Below are 13571 nucleotides of genomic sequence, written 5' to 3'. Positions count from 1 at the left end.
ACTTAACTTTGTAAACTGGAAGTTTTTCAGCTCATTATACCTGATGAACCGTTAATTCTTCAGCTCCTCACAAAATTTAATGAACCGTTGATATTTCAACTCATCAAAAAATCTGATGAATGGTAAATTAGCTTATTACTCAATTTGGCGAATCGGCAATTCTCCAGTTTATTCCATCTGACGATCTATCAGCTCTTCAGTCCAGTATTCCATTTATCACTGCCTTACCTAACCTGTAAACTGGCAATTCTTCAGCTCATTCTAACTGACGAACCGTTAATTCTTTAGCTCTTCACAAAATATGGTGGCTGCAATTTTTCAGTTTATTCCACTTAAGGAACTATTAATTCTTCTGTTAATTATTCTATCTGATGCTACGTCAGTTCTTCATCTCATTCGTTTCATGAACAGTACATTCATCACTACAAAACAAAATCAGGTAAATCGTCAATTCTTCAGCTCATAACTTAACCTTGTAAACTGGCAATTCTTCAGCTCATACTATCTGATGAATTACTTACTTCAGCTTCTCACAAAATTTGATGAACCGTCCATTCTTCAGTTTCTCACTCAATCTGGTAATCCGCAATTTTTCTGTTTTTTCCACTTGAGGAACTATTAATTTTTCAGCTTATTATTCCGTCTGATGCTACGTCAGTTCTTTAATTTAAACATGTTCTGATGAATCTTCAATTATTCTCCCACCTTTTGACACAATACAGCTGTTGTAAGAATTGAAGAGGACTTGAACTCGACATTAGCTACTAGGCCGTTGAAAATAGGCTCACTTGAACGCAGAAAAATCCCAAGTTGTTGTGCTTGGATCTATCAATTACTTATCCCTCAGTTCACAATAAACTATGATCCCTTTTATGTTCATTCTGTTGATTCTACTCCACTTCAACCTATTAAAATGATAGTTCCTACTCACAGAGATGTACTCTTACAATTCATGTCGAGAGACGTGTTTGTAAATTCCTTCAACCTGATGATGAGCAATAAGCTTGAAATCCAGATCGTTGAAAACAACTAACTCTGTGAGTAGGAACTATCTTTTTAAAAAGATTGAACGACATACTCTCTACTACTCCACTTATGTTCACCTCTACTCTACTTTCCTTCACTCTCTTATATACTCTTACATACAAAGTCTTCAATCCCTGACAGGAGTCCAACCAGAATTCTGGTTCTGTTGTGGTCGCTCTCCTGTAATTTCTTCGTAAGTCTAGCGTATGACCCTTCTAAGGTGGGTTCCCTGGTATTGATCCAGCAGGTTTTGGACCCGGTTACTTTTTTGGTCAATATCCGTCCTCTAATTGTCTCTATGTCCCGAATGCCCAGGGATGAAGCTAATGAAGTTGATACCTCTGGGTTTGGCTCATGATTCAAATTGTTGAAAACACCATCAATATAAATAGATTCTTCCATTTCGTTCCACACTCGAGCTACAAAAGAAGCAAGTAACTGATAAATATTCCACGCACAATTATCGATAAGATAGTGAGAGGACGATGGAAGTGTATAGTTGTTGATAGTTCTCTCCTCGTAGATAGATAGGGACGTTGGTAAATGTAGAAGGTGCAGCGAGGTCGAAATTTGAACGAGTCTGGTTTGTCATCATGATCAGTATCAGTAATCACTGAACAGTAATCAGTAATGAGCAATTGTGTGTGATGATGAAAGGAAGTGGGGGAGCGTGGCGGCCGGCCCATTCATGGGCAGTGGGACTGGTTGTGGGCGAGCCCGTGAGGGGCGCGAGTGCGGCCGCCCCGTCTCGTCGCCGTCAGGCGTCAGTAACAGTTCGTCTTTCGTCGATATCTCGTCGCGCTTCGTCCTCCAGAGTCTCACGAGTGCCTTTCAAGTGCCCCGAGTGCTGAGTGCGCGTCAGGCAGTCGGCCGCCTTTCTATCCGATCTGGAGATTCACGAGGGGAACGACGGCCGAGCAGAGGAAATTATGTGAGTTTTGTTTTTGTAGAGTTATCGTCGTTTGTCGTCGCTGGAAATTCTTTGTGGGCCCGAGTTTGGCGAGGTCCGTAGCGGTGGCGGGGGCCAGGCCGGGGCTCGCTCATAAATAGAACCGGGCCCTCTTCGGGAATGTTTTTCGTATTTCCCGCTGGAGAGGAAAGGCCGTTTCCGCGCCTCCGTTGCCCTGGATACGGTGGCCAGGTTACGATCCAACCGACCTTGCTTCTCCACGTGGATCTCCACCCTTATCAACGGATTTGCCGACATCCGCTTCTCCCGCCCGTCCGGATGCGTGGCCGCATATTTTCAACCTCCACGCTTTTATCTGCAGATTCTGCTGATCCTTCGGCCAGAAACTGTACCGCAATTGTACATCCTCTCTTTCCATTCCGTAGTACTTTTCGTATCGTGATGTTTCACGATCTCGCGCCCCCTCCATGACATTCACACGAATAGTCTGCGAATGTATTTCTAATAACAAAGAAAAATATTTAATAACGGTCATAAAATTCTAACTTACTATACCATCACGTAGCGATTTTAGGTATGTAGAAAACGGGAAAATTATCCCCTTCGACGTCTAACCTGGTTCTTTATCGTCGTTTACATTAATGTTCTGTAAATATGGCGAAGAGAATCAATTTATTAATTTTTTCCGAAATTTTATTTCCATAATAGTTTTGCTAGTTCTTGTTATGCACATACATATTACAACTCTCAGGATGCGTTTAATTATCCAGTGATAAACCTCAAAAATAATGAACAGCTTATTTAAGCAGTGGCAACACTGATTACAAACCATAATTATTAAAAACATTAAATAAGTTTATGAAGGCATGAAAAATCAATAATAAATAATTTTTAACCAGGTTGGTGTTGAAAGGTTTAAGGTTTTAAAAACACTCCAAAGATGAGCGTTGGAATTTATTTATTAATTTTCCTAATTGAATTAAATCGCAAGGCTATCTTTGGCGCGTGTATGTTTATCAAAAGTTGAACATTTCAACACGAATCTGGTCACACAAAAGAAAAATACAAAGAGGAGGAACGAAATGTAACAAAAAACAATTGTTCCTCATTTCGCAGGGTGATGATCATTTCTGATAAGTTTGGTCTGCCTATCATCGCTGTTTTTGGTCGGTCAGGAATGCCAACCCCTCAGCCACATACCAAAAACATAAATATTTGTATTCAATACAATACATCAGTTTGTCGAGATTGGTATAACGTGAAGTAACACAGTTTTAAGGCATTGGTCGGGGATGTAAGCAAGGTGGGGCCCATGGTCACGAATCCACAACTACATAGGCACTTGAAACGTGTCCAAAACAGCTCAGATGGGCTGCCCAAATTACACATACCAAAGAATCATACATATTGGTTACCAAAACATATCGTAAAACAGTTTATTGAAATTGGTATAATGTGATATAACAGAGCTTAAGGGGTTACTTTCTGGTCGGGGATTTAAGCAAGATGAGGAAGGACAACCCACAACTGCAGGTAGACACTCGAAACCTGTCTGACAGTTCAAAATAGAGAGCATGGTCCTCTAAACTGACCACATACCTAAGAATCATAAATATTGGTAACCAACAAAATACACCACGTTATAGTCGATTACAGTGCTTTCTCAGTAATCCGAACTAATCATTACGGGTGGTTTCCGGATTACTAAAAAACTCGGATTGTAGCAGGTGTAAAAATTCATATATAAGTACAAAAACAATTAAAGCATAATACACAAAGCTTTAAACCTATTATAATATTACATGTATACTGTCAATTTTTATTTAAAAAATCAGTTTTTTAAAATTTCTTTAACATTTCCTTTATTGCTTCTTCCTCTTTTTCTCTTATTTTTAAGCAGTAATATATTATACTTCTTTCACATAGTACACATCAACCTGCCCATGTGGAGTTTATTTGTATTTTTATCTGCTCCCATAATGATTACATTATTTTGAATAAGTACAAAAATTTTGACTTCATTTTATTGTTTAATTATATTGGGTATTTAGCCTTATTGCCGGCTTTTCACTACAATAAAACCTTAAAAGTTTTAGTTTTAAAAGAAGAAAAATGTAGGTGGATTTAACATTTCATTTTTTAGTACTGATGGAGTAGTTGGTAGTAAGAGGTGAAGGATTTTCTCAAAAAAAAATTCTCGAAAATTCTCACACACTCATTCTCTCATACACACACTCTCTCTCTCTCTCTCTCTCTCTCTTTCGTTTTAATGTTTGCAGATTTAATATTAAATTATTTCACATAACCGGATGTTGAGGGATGTTATATGGAGTCTGTGGTACTAACTTGATCTCTAGTGATGACTGATGGTTTCGTCGGTTTTTCCGAATTGTGTTATTTTTTTATTTTATTTTTATCTTGTCTGTTTTTTCTTTAAACAGGTCGAAAGGCAGCAAATGCATTTCTGTCCTGCGTTTCGTTCATTCGAGTCTTTGAATCAATATCAATCGATGTTTTAGTAGTTTCCGTGCCTAGTGCACTACATGCAGAACAGTTCACCGGTTGGTTATTGCCTTTTAGTTTTTTTTTGATGATTGAGAGCGATATTTACTAATCTAAATGTTAAGTATGTCTACCCGTACGTGCACACATGTTCTCGCACAACTAGTATTGAAGGAATGATATTGGCCGTCACTTATAAATTATTTTTTTCTAGAGAAAATTTTGGGACATTTATCATTGAAAGACGCGAAATTTATTCTTCTTCGAGAGACAAATCGTAATGCTAATGTTAGACATCAGTGTGTGTCCAGAATTTCATTCAATACCGATACCATCTTGGAGACGACCACTCGTCATTTTTACCTTACTGCGCTGGGTTCATATTCATCTTAAGCATCATTCGTAGCTTCTTCTTATCAATAATAAGATATTCATAAGATAAAAATCAAACATAATTTTCTGTAAAATATTTCCATAATTATTTTATAAGACATTTTCCCTTTCTTGAAACAGTATTACTTCGATAGCTTTGCAGTTAAAAGAAGTAAAAAAATCGTTCACTTCCGATAAACTAGTTTTTATTTAATTTTCTACCAAAATGCCCAGAAAGGATTTAAATTTAGTTTTTCTTATTTTTTGATAGGATTCATTTCTTCCAGTTTTAAATATATTTGTATTAACTTTTTTGTCGTTCTATAAGATGAATGGATTATGAAAAATTGAATACAATTTGTACGGAAAAACTAAATCCATCGACAAGCTGAATCACGGCTTTAATCGTCCAATCGTGATTCGTATTTTTTTTATTTTTTTTTAAATTTTTATAGTTAAAAAGTAAAACCATGTTGGATAATACCGTGGAAAAATACAGAGGACAATTTGTATGTATTCAATGTCATTTTTTTAACACCCTGGGTAAATATGTGCACTGCAGAATCTCGTCCGCTTTTATGAATGAAAGACACCAATGATTTTATTCCGATTTAATGTGCAATTTATTTAAATTTGAAATTCTGCATTGATTCACTTGCAGCTAATTATTCGAAAATTATTTGTTTTTCTGAAACAATTTACAGTATGATACGCAAGTAAATTAAATAAACTGATAGAAAATCTTAGAATAATCCGAATATTACACCATTTCATATTAATTTATTTAAATAACTAGGTAAAACATTTCAAAGTATTTATATTTTCTTTGTAGTAAGGATCTTTAAATAACACCTTGATAGAAACCATCAGTGATAAATATACAGGATGTTAATTAATTCGTTAACAGGATATTTGTGAAAGCTAAGTAAATCGATTAGTCGATTAGTAGTTTTAAATTAATTCCATTATTAATATTAATGGAACTTTCTTTATTTTCAGAAAAAAAGCTAATATCTTGCATAGTCCAAATTGAAATTACCGTATAATTGCTCAATTATAATTATACGCCACAATATGCTGCAAGGAAAATGTAAAGTTGTTAAAGGTGAGACGTATTAGGTTCAATTTCGAAAAGCTATTGAATTAAACCTAAACAAAGCGGCAGAAAGATAATTTTTTTAGAGACTCACCCTGTCCCATGGTGGGTTTCGCCTTCAAAACTCGATTTTATCGGATGGGAAAAGGTGAAAAATGAATTTCACTCACGTCATCGATTATCTTTTTCGATAAATGTTCACGAAAGTTTCTCGTTTCAAAAGTTTGAAAGTTCTCTTCGGTCTTAACTTTCGCAGAAGGCCTGTTTTCTGTAAAAAACGAGACGTTGAACTTTTGTGCTCACGAGGTGCTTTCGACCCGATGGAAATTTCTTCTAGACGATCGAAAATTCCATTATCACACATGCGATGTACGCAATCAGAAAAGGGAAAAATTACATGTACGATGACTAACATGGTAAAATCTACATTACCTCATCTTTCTTTTTTCCACATAATAAGTCTCGTCTGTACTCTTGTATTATATTTTATTTACCGTGCTCCACGGTTGAAAGAAAAGTGAAAACTCACGAGAGATGTATGAAGAATTAGCAATTTTTTTTACTAATGGTTGAAATGTTATCGGTGAGGTTTTCCGCCGGATGTAATGCTTTTTTATCTCAAACGCCTGGGAAGCTTCATCTCTTACTATCTGCCCCCACCTTTTAGCTTTTTATGACATCTTAAACTCATTAATACTCCTTCGTTTTACAGTTTACAAATACGAATAAATGTTTGTTCGACCTATTTTCACAGAGATGATCGATTCGATTTAATCGTAAACATAGTGTTTTAAGTGTTAAATTTAATTGAATATATAAAGTAAATTTAGGGCAGATTATATTTTGAACTAGATTTGAAAGCTTAACCAAGGGAGGCTTCATTTATACGCAGTTTAACTCCGGTTAAGATACCTATCTGTAAATAACTTTTTAAATTAGAATTTGAAATATTTTATTTTTTACAATTAGAACTATTTATTTAAATCGATTAATATTAAAGGGTGTTATATCCTTAGTTTTGGTTTTTGAGTTTATTTATTAGATACTTTTACTTTTACATACATTTTGTACAAAGTGACTACAAGGGGAAACGTCTAAGACATTATACATCCTTGTGGCAGAGGGCTGAAGTATATTTACAATATTTGTTGATTTGGCCTAGAGAGATAAGAACAGTGGTGAAAATTATACTAAAAATCACCTTTTATATGCTTAGTAATTATTGTATTACCTGGGCTATTTTACATTATCTATTAATACATTACAATTAATTAAGGTTTTTAGTTGAGATGAAAAAAAGTTAATGGCACGAGAGGGATTCATCTCAACTAAAAACCTTAATTAATTGTAATGTATTAATTGGTCAAGCGGACCACGAAATTAGTGAATTTAGGGAATTATCTATTAATTTAGTCAATTTTCTTGTCTTTCGTACTCAAGACTTGTCTGTCTGATCTAAATTTAAATTTCAGCTTCACACTGTGATTTTTGGGAAAAAATTAAAACCAATAAGTATCCTAATGTCAAAAAGTTGTAGTAAACGACTAAAAGATTTTGTTCATTTAGACGAATCAAAATTTATATATTTTGCCATTAATTATATTTTAAAAATCCTACATGTTATCACATCACGTCTTAAGTGTTATCGTTCTGGGAGTGATAATAAAAATTAAAAACTTCTTATCACACTACGTACTACGATAAGTGTAAATGTTATTTGTTTTGATGGTATTAATGTTCAAACTTGGTTGGATGAAATATACAAGCTTTGTAAACAAACCGATTTAGTTTTGTACATTTTTCTAGCTGATGCACAATTCCTTTCAGAATAGACACAAATAAAGAAACGATTGAACTTTGATCACACCAAAGATAATGATTCGAAAAATCCTTTATTTATGTTTCTATGGTTTAGTTATGGATGATGTTGAGTTCTTATCGTTTGATTTTTAACCTTGATTCAATGGAACTGAGAATAAAGGCCTCGATTGATTGACATTTGCAGAAAATTGGTTATCGCTTTTACATTTTAACTTTATCATTCGTGGGGATTTTGCCAAAGCATTTTTGTTATCATGCGACGTATAAATGGAATTTCGAAATCAGCAACTTTTCGTTTCGAATATAAGCTTGAAGAGGTTTTGTTTCTTTTCTTTTATAACTTTTCCCCTAAGGATTTAATTGGGGACGGTTTTAATAAACCATTTCATCCTAGTTTGTTGTTTTATTTATGAGTAGAAAATTTGTCACATAGACATCAGCAAATGTGTCTTTCCTAATTAAGCATAATCGATCAAATTAAATATGTAAAATTAAGATAAACTAAAAGTTATCGCTTCTACTTAGTTAAAATACAATTATATATGAACAACAAATAATAAAATAAGATAAATTGAAATATGTTGGTTTGTGTATTTGAAAAATAACACGCAACATTTTTAATCGTGCGCCAAATTACAATATGCCGGATATGTAATATGTAACAGTAGAAAAAATAAGAAACGAAAGAAAATATTAAGAAAGTTTCGCGAGAAAGAAGGGAGTTTGCCAAGGCTGTGTATTCTCACCTTTCCTTTTTAATTTTTATTCCGAATCCATTTAAACAAGCGTCCTGTTGTATGGGCTATGAGAGCTCGACACTGGATCGTGTCGTTGGAGAAAATGATTAAGGCATTTGAAATTCATATGTACAACGCTCAAGATTTTGTTGGTACAAAAAGTTTCATATAAAAGAGTTCGTGACAAGAGGAAGCAAAATAACTAAACTCCAGGCAACTCTAAGAAAAGCTTAGGCTTTTTTTTGTACTTAGGGTACATTATGAGCGGGGAACGATACAAACTCTTAAAGCACATAGAAAAGAATCGTTTGGTCAGCGAAAAACCTGCTTAAATCATCGGATCATTGGATTAAACAACAAGTTTAAGCGTGTGGATCGCAAACTTCGAAATGAGACGGCTTATGATGAAATAATACGAATTTGTACCAAGTAGAGTCTTATAAAAAATTTATTTTGTGCTTAAATGAATTTATATCTGTACATAGCTGCAAGAGCGATGTCCAACCGACCACCTGGTTTTTGCACGGAAAAATGGCCAACTTTGGAAATGCATATTTTCTCAGCCTTTTAAGTCACAGACCTGCGCCAGGTCTCATTTTGTAGAATATTTTATTCTGAACAAGATGACGTTTTTAAAATGTTTTCCTAGCTTCAGTCATTCATCAGTAATTTCAAAAATTCGGGAACATGTTAATTTTTGCACTTTTACGATAACTTCAAAATGACCCGTGGAGCCAGGAAATAAACTACTGAAGCTAGGAAAACATTTAAAAAACCACCTTGTTCAATGTTCTAAAAAAATGAGACCTAGGGCAGCTTTGTGACTTAAAAGGCTAAGAAAATATGCATTTTCAAAGTTGGCCATTTTTTCGTGCAAAAACCAAGTGGTCGTTGTATCTAATTTTCTTCCTTATGCTGTTGTTCATTCAATTGGTAGTCAGATTTACTACAGATTTACATTTAGTTTTGGTACATCGTATTTATTTCGGGACTTTTTGTCTCCTCTTCAGCGATAACTTTTCAAAAGCTTGGAAGGTTGTGAAAGGAAGAAGAAAACTCCGACCTAGAAAGAAAACTACAACCTTCAAGGCTTTTGAAAAGTTATCGCTGAAGAGGGGGACAAGGAGTCCCGAAAAATATACGATGTACAAAATGTAAATGGTTGTTATTGTTTCCTTGAGTTTAACTACTCTGGCACCAGGCTCGGGTTTTTTGATGGGCAGTCAATTGTCACAAGCCGGTGGAGTAACAGGTCTCCTAAAGTTAAAAAGTGAACACAGACAGAAAGGAAAAGTAAAGAAGCTTTGAGTTTTTGTATTCGTAGTTATATAATATGTAGTTTTGACTGGCTGATTTATATTAGCTCCAGTCGGCACATGCATGTACATCATATGTATCCACGTATACAGAGTTGAGCCTATCACTTCTCGCAGACCACAGGTAATTCCAGCTTATGTACTTTACAATGAATTACCGGCAGGCCTCGAAAATCACCCATCCCGGGGTCAGACCTTGGTCTTATCCGTCCAGCCGCTGAGGTTGGGCTACAGGGGCTATCGAAAGCTAGGTCATTTAACCCCCAATCAGTTCCTAAAACCAAACGCATTCACACTCTTACTCTTAAATACATTACTGTTTACATACCATTCATTCAGTTGTGGTGTACTCTCTGTTCAGTGTGTTCGGTGTGGAGTACTCGATTCCTCCATTCTTTTTAAAAAATTCATTTATTTATTTATAACGGACAGACAACAGGGCATTCAACCAGTGATGGGGGCCGAGTTAGTTCACTAACAGGGTGGAGATCACATGGCAATTTTGCCGACGTTAGGCAACCAAGTTGTCGAGTGGCCGACGTCGCTTCAGTCTCCGACGGGAATTGGTGGGTAATATAGTATATGGCATTTTGAGGGGTTTGAGTGATCGGTAATTTAGAATGAAAATTTTTATAACGGAATAGAGCAGAAGGGAGCATTAACTTTAGATTGTAGGGTTTATAGATTGGAACGGTTAGCGGTTCCAAATAGTTCAACTTTGTAGTTCATAGGAGGGTTAGCAGGGCAGTGTATAATGTTTTTTTTCTTTGTTAGTGTAAGGTTGGATCGCTTGTCAAGTGGTCTTGTCCAAAACACTTCTTTCTACGGCAAATGCAGCGCCACAGTTTGATAATAGGTGTATTGGCGTCTCTGCTTTTCAGATTCTGCCCGTGCTGTGTTGTGTTAACAATCTTCTTCAGATGCCCATTCAGTCTGCACTATCCTGTCAATAATCTTCCATCACTCATACTATGTACTGACCTAATTGAGGATTGACGACTTAATATTCGAGTCACAATCTACGCTAATAAATACATTCGCCATCAATACGCACTCGAGAAACAAATCTATCATTATTATATGTAGTAAAACATGCCGTTTCCTCAAAGAATACAAGAATTATTGTTTGGTTATAACTTCAGTTACTCTCGGAGTTTCCAGAGAATCCAGGTGTGACTATTTTTATTTATTTGTCAGAATGCAAGTGTTCAATATCACCTTATTTTCTGTCTATGTTAAAAAATTGACCTTTATAATTTTCTTTTAAAACTGGGATTTCTTCTGTAGTTTCAGTAATAAGGCCGACAAATCTGGCGATTAAGAATTTTTTTCACTTTAAGTTCTTATCGGTTGAGCGGTTGTTAAATATATTGATGATTTGACGTAACACAAAGGAATCATTGACATTTTTCTTTCATACTAGATGGGGCTCCGCATCGAGGACAAACGGCTTTGGCGCCGTTGTACATTTTTTGTTTATTTATCTTTTTTTTATCCGTTATCAAGAGTGTAAGGACAAAACAAGATATATTTGACCGTATCGGATCTTAACATTCCCCCACTGGAGCCCTTGTGCACGACGCCCCCGCCGTTGAGTACGTGGACCTTGTATGCAAACAGTTCCTTGCCACCATCCTTGCGTCGTTAAAATGGCCATAAATATTTAATAGACTCCCCCTTCGTAAAAAGAGAGAGGGCGAGATGGAGTTGACCAGTAAAACAGTCTCCTTCATCTCTTAACATCCGCCGCCTCTTCACAAATGGATTTTTCCTTTTGCAAGATCCTTTTAGCCGTTAAATCGCCTTTCACGGGACGCGTGCCAAAAGATTTCCAAAGAAATATCGAGAAGTAATTCTAATAAATTATCTCGCAAATCCTTATAGTTGTCAGTATAATGCGGTTTTCTTCGTATTTTATCTTGGGAATGTGATTGTGCAAAAAGAAATAAATTAGGATTAAAATTTACCCCTTATTCCTAGGTATGATTAACAAAAAATCTCTTATTTATTAAGCTTGGTTATTTTAATATTTTGATTTATTTTTAAGAGATGGTCGTCTAGTTTTGTCGTTCGCATATCCTCGTTTCGAATCTTGCCATCTTCAGAGGTGGGTTTGTGCTAGTGTGTTGCCTGACCAGAACACCTTGATACACGTGAACAGAGGTCATTACTTCAGGAGGTTATTCTACTTGTCATACGGGATTAAACCCCCCCCCCCCGTCCATAGTCGGTTTCTCAATTGTATTCGAGATATTTCACTTTTCGTGTTACTTCAACTTTTCACTTTTCCTCCTTATCTTGTAGAATATTAATCCTAATTTGATGATTACATGGATAAACATACATTAAAAATGCTATAGTTTAATTTTTTAAATTTGTACGCTTAAGCAAACAAAGTACAAAATCAGTTCGAACGTAAATTTTTACGATTTTCCAAATTCTTGTCTGAAGTGTAAATAATTTGGCTTGGCTCTGTAAATACTGATAGATACGGTGCTACCTAATTTCTCATAGCCTATTATCACCAGTATAAAATTAAAGTTTATCTACTAAAATTTTGATTTTTAAAATCCATTACAGTTCGTGGTCCGATTGACCAATTAACTTTTTTCAATTAATTAATCTTTACGAAAGGTATTCGTAAAGATAAAAAAAGAAAAATGGCAAAAAGGAGGGAAAATTCGAGAGGTGAGGTTGAGATGGGAAGTTAGTGTCCGAGCGGATCGAAGTGACGATAGCTCAAGTGGTAGAGCAGCGGCATATTTAACCGAAGATCGTGGGTTCGAATACCGCTCGTGACGCTGACTTTTTTATCTCAACCAATACCTTTCATAAAGTTTGATTTTTAAGTTACAAACGATTTAAAAATATTAATCATTAAGTTGTTTAAAATTCTATTAACAACTAATTAAAAAGTGAACAAAAAGGACTGGCAATAACTCAAACACAAAAAACCACAAGCCTCTAAGATTTAAATTAAGTGTTCAAAATATCCACCTTCTTAAAGAATACAAGCCTGACATCGTATTCTGACTGCTTTCGCGACATCATCGTGATATCTTCTCTCATAAGAGCATAGGATTCCTCAATCCTTTCTAAGAGGTGGTTCTTAGTTGTAACACGTATGGAATAGATTTCGTTTTTATGAAGTCCATCGGGATTAAAACTTAGCTTTTTTTCTTGTCTTGTTTTTTAACCAAAAAGTTCTTTTTGTTTAATTTTTATTATTTTGATTACTTTTTAATAGAAGTTACACCTTAATGACGATTTTTTTTAACCATTTGTTAACGAAAAAATCAATTTTTTAGCAATTCAACGTTCATTTTACACTGGTGAAAACTGACTTTTGAGGAATTATGAACATCTGTTTAAAGCTCACTAGTAGTCACAACCTTTCGGTAAGCCATATCAGTATATACGGAACCAAGAAAGTCTTAGTTAAATTTAAGGCACGAACTTTGAAAATCGTAAAAGTTTCCTTCTAACTGATTTTATACTTTGTCTGCTTAAGGTTGTAATAAAAAAAATCTTATAGAATTTTTAATACTCTTTCCATTATTGTAATCAAATTTACTGTAGGATAAATATTTTGTGAAATACAAGGGCTTTGTAGGTAAAAGTTTGGAAGAAAAATGGGAAAAGTAAAAGTTTTAAAGAACTCCAAAAGTGAAATATCTTGAATAAATACTATTGAGAATCATGCTATGGACAGTAGGTCCCATTTGATGTGTAGTCTCTTGAATTATTGACATCTGTTCACTGGACACCCTGCAGATGAGCCATTGATACAT

The 13571-nt window shown here is 35.1% G+C and overlaps 1 protein-coding gene across 4 annotated transcripts in view; it reads left to right on the top strand.

Annotated features, from left to right (window-relative positions):
• The first annotated feature begins 1767 nt into the window (after positions 1–1767).
• LOC106670390 (dual 3',5'-cyclic-AMP and -GMP phosphodiesterase 11) overlaps positions 1768–13571 on the top strand; it is an 82677-nt gene continuing 70873 nt past the window's right edge. For 2 of the 4 annotated variants that reach the window (XM_014400682.2, XM_014400681.2), the window contains exon 1: positions 1768–1957. The gene's annotated coding sequence lies outside the window, so the exon portion shown is untranslated. The remainder of the gene's footprint in view (positions 1958–13571) is intronic. The other 2 variants (XM_014400684.2, XM_014400683.2) reach the window with 2 other exon arrangements.

Source organism: Cimex lectularius, unplaced genomic scaffold (genome assembly GCF_000648675.2).
Source record: "Cimex lectularius strain Harlan isolate CLEC.00 unplaced genomic scaffold, Clec_2.1 scaffold69, whole genome shotgun sequence".
Taxonomy (NCBI): Eukaryota; Metazoa; Arthropoda; class Insecta; order Hemiptera; family Cimicidae; genus Cimex; species Cimex lectularius.
This window is presented reverse-complemented; position numbering and strand designations above follow the sequence as displayed.